Below are 11,166 nucleotides of genomic sequence, written 5' to 3'. Positions count from 1 at the left end.
CCTGGGGATAATATCCTCTTGTGCATCATATGAGTTGCAAATACTTTCTAATAATTATTTGGCTTATTTCTTTATGAGATCTCTTTCCAATTTTAAAAATTATTAATTTAATGTTCCTGAAGCTGCTAATATTTTTTCTTTTACAGCTTTTGTGTTTTCTATCTTGCTTAGAAAGACTGCCTCCACCTCAAAGTATAAAAATAGTCTTTAATACTATTTTTAATAATGATGTTATGTTTAGTTCATGTAGGTTTTTTTGTACTCCATTTAAGCTAGCTTCATTTTCATCCAAATGTGGAATCAATTGTCTCTATACCATTAAGAAAATAATAATCTGTCCTTTCCCCACTGAAGTGGCACATTTATTATTGAGTAAGCGCCTATATGCAGCTGGATCCTGTCTGTTCTGCCAACATACCGTATTCATACTTCACTACCATACTGTTTTAATCTGGTAGGATAAGCCCCTACCCTCTTCCTATTTTTCTTTTATAAAATATTCTTAGCCAGTCTTGAACATTGGCTCCTCCATCATATGAGTAATACCGATGCAGTTTCTTGCATAACAACTTTAGATTGTTTTTACGGTGTTAATAAAAGGTCTTCAGTTCTATATCTTTTTTTGAAAAGGACGGAGTCTCTCTCTGTGCTGCGGGGATTTGTCGGTACTGCATCCACCTCCTGGGTTCACGCCATTCTCTACTCAGCCTCCGGTACGGATTTCAGGCGCCCGCTCCTGCCTTGACTGTTTTTGTATTTTTAGTAGAGACGGGGTTTCACCGTGGTCTTGATCTCCTGACCTCATGATCCGCCCGCCTCGACCTCCCAAAGTGCTGGGATTACAGGCGTGAGCCACCGCACCCGGCCCAGTTCTGTATCTTCTGCAGAGCTTACATTGTTTCTCTGGAGACCTGGTGAAGGAGAACCACCTCACATCCCTGCTCCTGCTGTGGGAAAGGCTAAGCGCTCTCTCTCAACCTGCTAGAGGGACTCTGATTGGCCCATACAGAGAGTCTTAGAGAGTTGAAACACGGCTGCCAGACGTCCACCCCTATTAGTGAGCAGTTAAGTGGGGTTGGTTGTGAGATGAGCAGAGATCCCAAAAGGTGTTTACTATGTTCATTAATCTGAAATTTATTCAAAAATCATGAGTTGATGGCTCTTTATATACTAAGGCTTCGGACCAGGGAATCAAAGGTAAATCAGATTTGCATTCAGAGAGCTATGAACTAGAAGCGCTATGCATATGTGAAAACAAAATTAGCACCCTTCCAGGCAAAGAAAGTAGTCTGGAAATGTACACAGTATTGTAGCAGCCTCCAGAGGGGGCAGTGAAGCCAGGTGAGGCAAGGATGCCATCAAGGAATGGGGGCAGTGTGAGGCCAGGTAGCAAACCATCCCTTCCTCCACAGGGGAATCAGGCTCATCTCAGTGGTAGAAAGGAGTGTGATTATGGTGTTGTGTGTATACGTGTTTGTATGTCTGCATACATGTTTGTATGTATGTGCACATGTGTGCAAGTTGACCTGATTCTCCTGAGCAGGAAATCTAGCCAAAGAATTCAGAAGCTGCAGACTTAGGTTGCAGGGAGGGGTTGAAGGGCTCAGGAAGGAAGCGGCTCAGATATATCTTGTTCTTCCCTGACCTCAAGCTATGAAACAGGCAAACACTTCAGGCAAGCTTTCCGAAAAGACAAAGTTCTCACTGTCTCAGGAAACGAGAGCTTAGACCCTGAATAAAGACTCCACTTCATATGGTACTACCTTCTCCCACCTCTCTCCTGACACACAAATGCTGTTTGTTTCAAAGTTTATCTCAATTGGAGGCTTTAAGGAAGGGCCCCTGGACATGGCCTTAGATCCTGTGTTATGCTTCAGCTGTTTTTTAATGTTTGTCTGTTCACACAGATGAAGTCATGAAGATCACAATCTAAGGCAAAATGATATTTTCTGCAGTCATTATTGTTCTTGGAAACAGAAGAACCGAGTGTGAGAGAATGTGAGGGCTGGAAGGGACCAAGGCAGCCTCCAGTGCCCCACTGGGCTTAATCCCCAAGGGAAATGAGGCCAAGAGCAGTGACATGACTGGCCCAGTTCCCGCAGCTAGTTCCTTCTGCACAGATGTATCTGAAGAACACTTCTCTAGGGGTGCTTCACCGTCACATCATTGTGCAATTAAATGGGGGGGGCCTCCTTTTAATAGAATACATTATTTCTCTTCTTCCAAATTAAGGGTCAAGGTTATGTACAATTTGTGTGTGAAAGTGTGCAATATAAAATTCCATTTAGGAGAGTGGAATGCTTCCAAAGGACAAACTATAAATGAGATGGGCTCTTCCACCCCCAGGTCCCACCAAAAAAGGCTTCAAACAAGGGAAGGCTAATTCGATAGGGAACTTCTCCACAAAGACTGATTTTCCCTAAATACCGCGGTCCACCTGCTTACTCCTCTCCTAGAGGGCCTTCGAGGTCATCTAACTGCAAAGTTTGGGACAAAGATGGACATTCTACAGTGCTCCCCTTTGTTCCCTTTTATAGGATGTAATGGCTTGCAGAGAGCACCTGTGTTCTCTACCAAGGAGGTAAAGGTCCTATCTCAAGGAGAAAGATATTTATGGTGGTTTTGTCTTGTTTTGATTTTTCCAGCCCTTTCAGTGACTGGGCAGAAAAGCCAGACTAATTCTGGGGACTCTTGGAAAGCCCACTGTAGTCTTTATCTCCAGTGTTTGCTTTGTCAGTAATAAAGCTGGCATTCTGTCCTCCAACTATCAGCCCCCTTGCATCTCTTGGTTGATTCAGAGCTCTGGAAGGGAAAGAGGTGAAGGGGTGTGTCGTGTTCACTCTTGAACCCTTTTCATCGTAGAATACCAGTACGCATCAGCAGTAGCTAATTCAAAGACTGAGTCGCTTCCGCACTGCTTCTGCATATGTTGCCAAGTTGATCTAACCATTGTATGTGAAATGTAAAGTTTTTTCTTTATCATAGTTATGTTTCACAACTCAGTACTTTTTTCCTATACTTTGGGTTTTGGACAGAAGCAGGGCCGAATATATGACTGAAGTGAACTCCACTTGACCTTCAAAACCAACCCGTCCGAAGAGAATATTTCAAGAATCAAGCAAAATATGGGAGGTCAAGGACAATTCATCTGCGTTTCCCCCTTCTCTTGGATTGCCTCTTCTTTCCTCAAGTCTCATAGAATCTGAGAGCTGGAAGGTTCTCAAAGGTCATCTCACGCACAATGCTTTGTGAAATTTGAAGTCCAGCTACAATATGCCCAGTAAGCATTTGTCTAGACTCAAGAGTCCCCATTGCTGGAAAATTGAAATTTAATAGTACCAAATGTAGCCCAATCCATTTTGGAACAAATCTACTTGTGAGAACGTGTTATTTTATTGTTGTTTGTTTTACAGCATATCGTAGGTGGCCTCTTTGAATTCCATCTAAATACAACTTTTTGTGGGGCAGTACTGCAAATCATCTATTCTAAGATGCATATGTGTTTACATTGTATCTGTGAACACTCATAACAACTGAAGACAATTCTGATTGTGCTTGGCTGGGCAGCAGACGTGACGTTGTTGCTTATGCATGTGTGAGATGGGCTGTTTCAGGTAGTGTGATAATTCTCTCAATATTTCAGTCAAATTATTCAAGTGTCTTTGGAATAAGGAAGATAAGCCTTCTATGTCTTAAAAAAATTTTTTTATGGAGATTTTTTGAAAATCATGAAAGCACCAGATTCAAAATGTTCAGAAGGCATCTTGAAAAAAAATCTTGGGAGACAATAGTAGAGGACTCTAAACAAAGTTGTATTGCAGTATTCTTGTTAAGGGTAAAATCGATGGGGCAATAGAGCAAAACTGCTCAACTAATATACCTAATTCATAGAATGTAACAGCTATTTAGGAAACGAAATATTTGTTGTTGACTTATGATGTGCCACTAAACTCTGCTAAGCCCTTTCCATATTTCATTCTACTTAATCCACACCAAGACCTAATGAGGTAGTTAGCACAGGGCCAGTATCCCTTATCCAAAACTTTTGAGGCCAAATTTTGAAATTCATAACTATTTTTATTATTTAAGAAAGAAAATATAGTACATGTGTTATATCTTGTTTAACCCCACCAGCAGGGTCTGGGATAGCATGCTGTAATCAAACACATTAATATTTTGCAACAAAATACATGCATATTCACAAAGAATAGGATAAAGAAAGATCGTAAGTCTCCAGTCTCCAATCTCATGCCAGTTCAGGTCAAAGATGAGTTTGCAATGGGCTTATGAAAATGTTTTCTCTTCTCAGGTATTTGGGGATTTTAGATATGCAAATTAGTGGTTTGGAATTTGTATTAGTATCTCCATTTTGCTAATAAACAAACTGAGGCTTTGTAAGTAGTTCCCCCTGATGCACACAGCTCAGAGTGTGGAGTTGGGTCTGAGACAATCAAGGTCTTAACGACGATGCTTGGCTGCCTCAGTGAAGCACACATCTGCCAGGTGGTTGGGGGTCACTGCCATGGGCCCTGAGTCTTTTCTTTAGACTGATCACCTGCCCATAACTATCTCTAGCTTTCTTGACACAATGGCTCTCCTTTGAACACCCAATGGTTTCTCCTCACTTCTTCTTATACCACTTTAAGTATGAAGTCTCCATGAGGGGAGACTTAACTAACAGCTAATAGAAGAACAGAAAGAACAGAAAGGTATGTGGACTTCCACACTCCAACAGCATCCACCACTTGCTCAATGAAGTTTTTAAAAAATAACATTTTCTAAGCAGATGATGTGGCTCTTTTATAGTGCCCATCATTTCAGAGAGAAAAAGATCAAAGATAGAGCCACCGTAGGTTCCAAATCCAAGGTCTGGGAAACCTCCATTCCAGTTCTATTGAAATTGCAGTTTTTTTCATATAAATTTCCCTGGAGAAAAAATATCACAGGAGTTTTAATAATAATGAAGTACAGGTTCTGTAGCCAGCTCATCTGGTTTGAATCGCATTCTGACGCTTCCTAGCTGTGTAACCTTAAGCAAATTACTTAACCTGTCTGTGCCTCTGTTTTTCTAACAAATGGGGACAATGATGTGACCTGCCTTTGCCAGTTGATATAAGAATTAAATGATTTCACACATGGAAGCTACCATGCCAGTTCCTGACCACAGTAAGAACACAGGGAATATGAACTTTTATCATTATTGTCACAGATATTTGCAACCTATGAACCATGCCCTCTCAAAAAGGAAAAGTAGCGGAAAAAAAATTAGGAGTCAGATCTGTGAATCTCTGAAACTCAGGACCTTAAGCATTAGGCTGTTGTGCTTCTCAGCCCAGGAGGCACGATGCCTGGAAATCAATCAACTTCTGAAATTCTAGAGCCTTTCCCAAAACCACTTCAAGCAGCCAAACCACTTCATGTCCTGACACAGAATTAGTGACTTGGTACAATATAAAACAAACACGCATGGCCTTCTCCACAGAGTCTTTTTGGTAAATAATAACGGATTATATCCGTTCCAACACTATCATTATTAGGCATTACTATGGGCAAGAATTTATGTAGTGCTCTCTAGAGAAACAAGGGTGGCTTAGATGATCTTTTTCTTCAAAGATATCACATCCTAGTAGAAGTAACAATATGTGAACACATGTATTAGAATGTCGGATAAGGTATATGTGGAGATACACACATACTATATATGTAGATCGGTAGTATAATATACATACTGCATGTTTATATATAAACGTCTCTCTGTAGATAAACATATGCAGTGTGTGTGTGTATGTATGTGTGTGTATATATATATAAACTACATATAATATGGAAGTATTAATATAGAAGAGAGAAATTGCCCTGGAACTGTGGTCAACAAACTATGGTCTATAGGAAAACCCTGCTTGCTGCCTTGCTATGGTTCGTGAACTGAAAATAATTTTTACATGATTGGCTGGTTTCATTTTAAATGAATATATATGTATCTACATAACATCTTTCATTTGTCTCTTCACTGGCAAAGCCTAAAATATCTACTGTTTGGCTCCTTAAGCAAAACTTTGCTGATCCCTGCTCCAGAAGGCTATGAGGGGGTATCACGTGGTTTAGCACAAAGTGAGTACCTTGTGGAGTCAGGCAGGACTGCATTTGAATCCTAACTAATCTGCTTGCTAGTTGTGGGGCTTTAGGCAATGCCAACCTTAGATCTTCCTTCATGGAAAAGGAATAATGTTATCTACAATGTAAGATTAATATCAGCACCAGATGATATTTAATGCACCTGACGCTTTGTCTGTGCTTAATACATGTTTCCTATAACTGTGCCTGAGTTTGTTCATGGAAGTTGATTTCTATTTATTTTCTTCTTGACTCCTAGATCTTTAAAAGGGCTACGTCTTGCTCATTTCCATATTCATAGTGCCTACTAAGCGAATGATTAATAAGGAATGAATGACTTGCGTGATCTGCAGAGTCTCTAATGGGATACAAATTCACCTTATTGTGTTCCTTAACACAGCCCCTAAAGCATGCTGAGAACATACCCCACACTGAGCACATCCCACCCGTCCTTCCCTTACACCCAAGCACACCCTCTTCAGGCCATGCTTGGAAATGTTTCTTGAAGGGCTGGAAAAAAAAGAGGCCAATCTACAGGCCTAAAGCAAACAAAGGTGATTTCTTTTTTAATTGCCTCACCCAGGTGAAAGTGAGAAGTTGAAATAAAACCAGCACGTTTCATCAATACACATTACCCTAATGCACAGGCAAGCCCTGGGGGTGAAATGGTTTTGGTAGCTCTAGGGTAAATAAGTTCTGGTTCTTTCTATAGTCTGAGAGAGATTTTAAGAGGATTCCAGCGGAGCAACCTTTTAAATGGGTGTTCACATATCACCACCTTCAGAAAGCCTTTCTTAGCCACTCAGGTCTCACTGATTGTTCTCTCTGCTGAACTCCTAAAGTGGCAGTGGAGCCTAGTGGTTGGGTTTGGGAGACGGAATCAAACCCAGGTTCAAATCCCTCCTCTCCATATACAGCTTTGAGACCTTTTGCAACATACCAAGCCTCTTTAAGTCCGTATTTTCTTGTTTAGAAATGTAAATATCAGGCCAGTCACAGTGGCTCATGCCTGTAATCCCAACACTTTGGGAGGCCAAGGCAGGCAGATCGTGGAGTCAGGAGATAGAGGCCATCCTGGCTAACATGGTGAAATGCTGTCTCTACTAAAAATACAAAAAATTAGCTGGGTGTGGTGGCTCATGCCTGTAGTCCCAGCTACTTAGGAGGCTGAGGCAGGAGAATCACTTGAACCTGGAAGGCAGAGGTTGCAGTGAGCCAAGATTGTGCCACTGTACTCCAGCCTGGGCGACAGAGCAAGACTTCGTCTCAAAAAAAAAAAAAAAAAAAAAAAAAGTAAATATAGATAGCACCTACCTCATCATAGAGTTGCTTTAAAAATTAAAAGATAATCTGTATGTAAAATACTCAGCTCATTGCTGACATAAAGCTCATTCCTACAAAACACTGAAAACTATTCATTATTGTTATTTATGGCATTGATAACCTATGTTGCATTTAATAGATGTTTCTTATGCTGTAGTTTAAATATTTAATACATGTTTGTTTTGTTCTTTTGATAGCAATTGCTACATATTGAATTTTCTGTTGTAATCTCAGAATAATATGTTTTTCAACAAGATATACTTCTCCTTGGCAAAGTTGTGAAGTAGGTGAGAGCAAATGTATAGTATAAAGACAAGAATGTTTCTGAGCCGTCTTTTACCTTCCCTGGCCAGTTGCCTCTCAAGCTACCTCCTGCCCAAGTCTGAGTGGAATCTTCTCCCAGGGCTAATCAAGGTTGCAAATCAGCTGCATCCGTGGTAGGGAGATTATACTAGAATATGCAGTGGACCCAGTGTAATTCCTTAAATGAAGAAGGAGGCATAAAGTTTACAACCAGGGAGATGACACCATGAGAAACCCTCATTGGGCCCTTGCTGGCTTTGAAAATTGAGAAAGGGGACTATCAGCCTAGGAATGCGGGCAGCCTTTAGAAACTGCAAAGGGCCAGGAAACAATCTGCCCTAGAACCTCTGAAAAGAACCCAGTTCTGGCTGGGCGCGGTGGCTCACGCCTGTAATCCCAGCACTTTGGGAGGATCACTTTCGGGTGGATCACGAGGTCAGGAGTTCGAGACCAGCCTGGCCAAGACAGTGAAACCCCGTTTCTACTAAAAATACAAAAATTAGCCAGGCACGGTGGCAGGCACCTGTAATCCCAGCTACTCAGGAGGCTGAGGCAGAATTCCTTGAACCCAGGAGGCGGAGACTGCAGTGAGCCGAGATCATGCCACAGCACTCTAGCGACAGAGCAAGACTCTATCTCAGGAAAAAAACAAAACAAAACACAGTTCTGCTGACATCGTGATTTTAGCCCACTGAGAACCATTTTGGACCTTTGACCTCCAAACCATAAGACAATAAGTTTGTTCCTTAAGCCAGTGCCTTTGTGATAATATTACGGCAGCAATAGGAAACTAATACCCATGAGGTTATAGAATGCAGGAGCCCCCAGGGCAGTGTTGACTTATGGAGATTTTTCAGGCGGTCTAGAATAGTATAGCCCAAAAGAGAACATGATCTGACTGAAATCAAGGAGGGAGAAAAACAAGCAGAGTCTAAACCTTCATCCTGAGCGCCAAGACAGAATATCAGGATGAAGTGATGAGAACAAGGCCAGGACCTATGGAAGATCAAGGGCAAGGTTGGATATGACGTAGGGAGCAAGGGGCGTGAGGTTAGGCCTGGCACTCAAGGATGGGAGGGAGAAACGCTTGACTATCTCATGAGAGGGCAAGGATATGCCACCTATTTTATAGTTCTGCTGGCTTTTTCACAGGAGGGGACCCAACCATGCTGAGAGCCGTGGTTCCACATACAATGCACCTCTGTACCTCCTATGACACCTTCCATGGCACCTGATGCCAAATCAGCCCTGAATGTATTAATACGTTGACAGACTGTCTAAAAGTCAGTGACTATGGTCAGTATGATGATCTCACCTGTGAGAGGTAGGCTCTATCTACTTGTGAAGGTATATCTTTTTTTCATAATATTCCTAAAATCCCACTTGATGGAAATATTAGGTTGCTGCAAAAATAATTGCAGTTTTTGCCATTACTTTTAAAGGCAAAAACAGCGATATATTTTGCACCAAGCTAATAAATCCAGTGCCAGTAACACTGTGTGATAGAACACGTTTCCATAAAGTTTAAAGTTTTGTGTTAATAAAGCACAGAGGAACAGTAAGTTTTCCTTCCTCCTTTCCTCCCTTCCTTTCCTCTTGCTTTCCTTCATCTCGTCAATGTTCATAGTAACACGAAAACCTTCTAAAAGCCCTAAATATGCCAGAGAATGCAAATTCAACAGAAAAGATGGAACCCAGGGAGATAGGGAGCATGAGAGATGAAGGGAGTATTTTATACAAAATGCTCTTGGCCACCTGGTGGAATGGGACTAGACAACAAAGGAGCAGAAGAAAAAAAAAGCCAAGGAGTTTTATCACAAACATGGTTTCCAAAGCAACTGCTTAGAAGTCTCTTTCATAAGATTCCAAGTTCCTCTCCATTCCCTCCTAAACACACACACCTCAACTTCAATGCAGGCATTAGAACAAGTCAGGCAGTCATGCGATCTTAGAACTGAAAAGGCCCTCAGAGATAATTTGCATCCAATTGTTGCTTCTTCCCAACACCCAGAACACCCATCTATACCTGAAGACACTCAGATTCCAAGAGAAGAATCTGTCCCAAGGGCTCATACCTATCAAGCAGCAGATCTGGACTTGGATGCAGGCGGCTCCACAGCAGACCCCTGCTCTTCCTTTGGTTGCAAAGGGCACGCCTTACTGGAATCACTGCCTTTGGCCAGAGTGCAGTTCAAGGAAGCCCCATGAACCCTTGCTTCTCAGAGGGCGGTCCTTGATCCAGCAGCATCAGCATCAGCTGGGAACTTGTTTAAAATGCTAAATCTGGCTGGGCACAGTGGCTCACACCTGTAATCCCAGCAGGGGATTGGGAGGCTGAGGTGGGCAGATCACCTTAAGTCAGGGGGTCGAGGCCAGACTGGCCAACACGGTGAAACCCTGTCTCTACAAAATATACAAAAATAAAAAAAAAAATAGCTGCGTGTGGTGATGCATGCCTGTGATCTCAGCTACGCGGGATGCTGAGGCAGGAGAATCACTTGAACCTGGGAGGCAGAGGTTGCAGTGAGCTGAGATCAGGCCACTGCATTTCAGCCTGAGTGACAGAGCAAGACTCCGTCTCAAAAAATAAATAAATACATAAAAATAAAAATAAAATAAAAATAAATAAAATGTCAAATCTCAGGTCCCTCCCCAAACTCTCTCAATTAGAATCAGCCTTTGTGATAAGGCTCCCAGGTGATTCGTGTGTACATTACACTTTGAGAAGCACTGAAATAAACTGTTCTTAATTTGGTACAGATAGCAACAGTTCTCCAGCGGTCTTCTAGCTTAATGGTCCAAAGCTGTGAATTCTCACAGTTCAGAGTGCCCAACAGGTCCATCATAATTACCAATAAATAAGCATTAGAAAGTGGTGCTTCGTCCTCTACACAGAAATCTGTGAACTCCATGGCAGAGGCCTTCATGATTTTTGTTCTCTGCTCAGGAATCAACATTGCTTTTGGTATCTAGGAAAGAAGGAAGAGGTATCTTTTTTAAAAGAAAAAAAATAAAATATCAGATGACTATAGCTCTTTTGTTAACTTCTGCTTACTTTGCTTTGGCTTTGATTTCATGAAACCAGAACCTCCTATTTACATAGGGTTTACATAAGGTCCATTGTCCTTTTGTGGCACAAAGAGGCAGCTTAGATGAAAGAAAAGAGCACTGGGCCCAGAGTCATCCAGATATGGGGTTCAATACTACCCCAGCTTTTGGATTGCTGTGTGACCCAAAGTAGATCAGTGTGCTTCTCTGAACTTTTATTTCCTCAACAGTATGGAAATATGTTATATTGGCTATGCTAATAATAAGTAATTTATGAGAGTTGCGAGAAATCATGTATATGAAAGCGCCTAGCATGTGGCAGATACTCAGTGGGCATGATACAGAAAGGTTGTAATTAGAGCATAAAATGAATACTTT

The sequence above is a fragment of the Papio anubis genome, chromosome 8, assembly GCF_008728515.1.
Source record: "Papio anubis isolate 15944 chromosome 8, Panubis1.0, whole genome shotgun sequence".
In the NCBI taxonomy this organism is placed as follows: Eukaryota; Metazoa; Chordata; class Mammalia; order Primates; family Cercopithecidae; genus Papio; species Papio anubis.
This window is presented reverse-complemented; position numbering follows the sequence as displayed.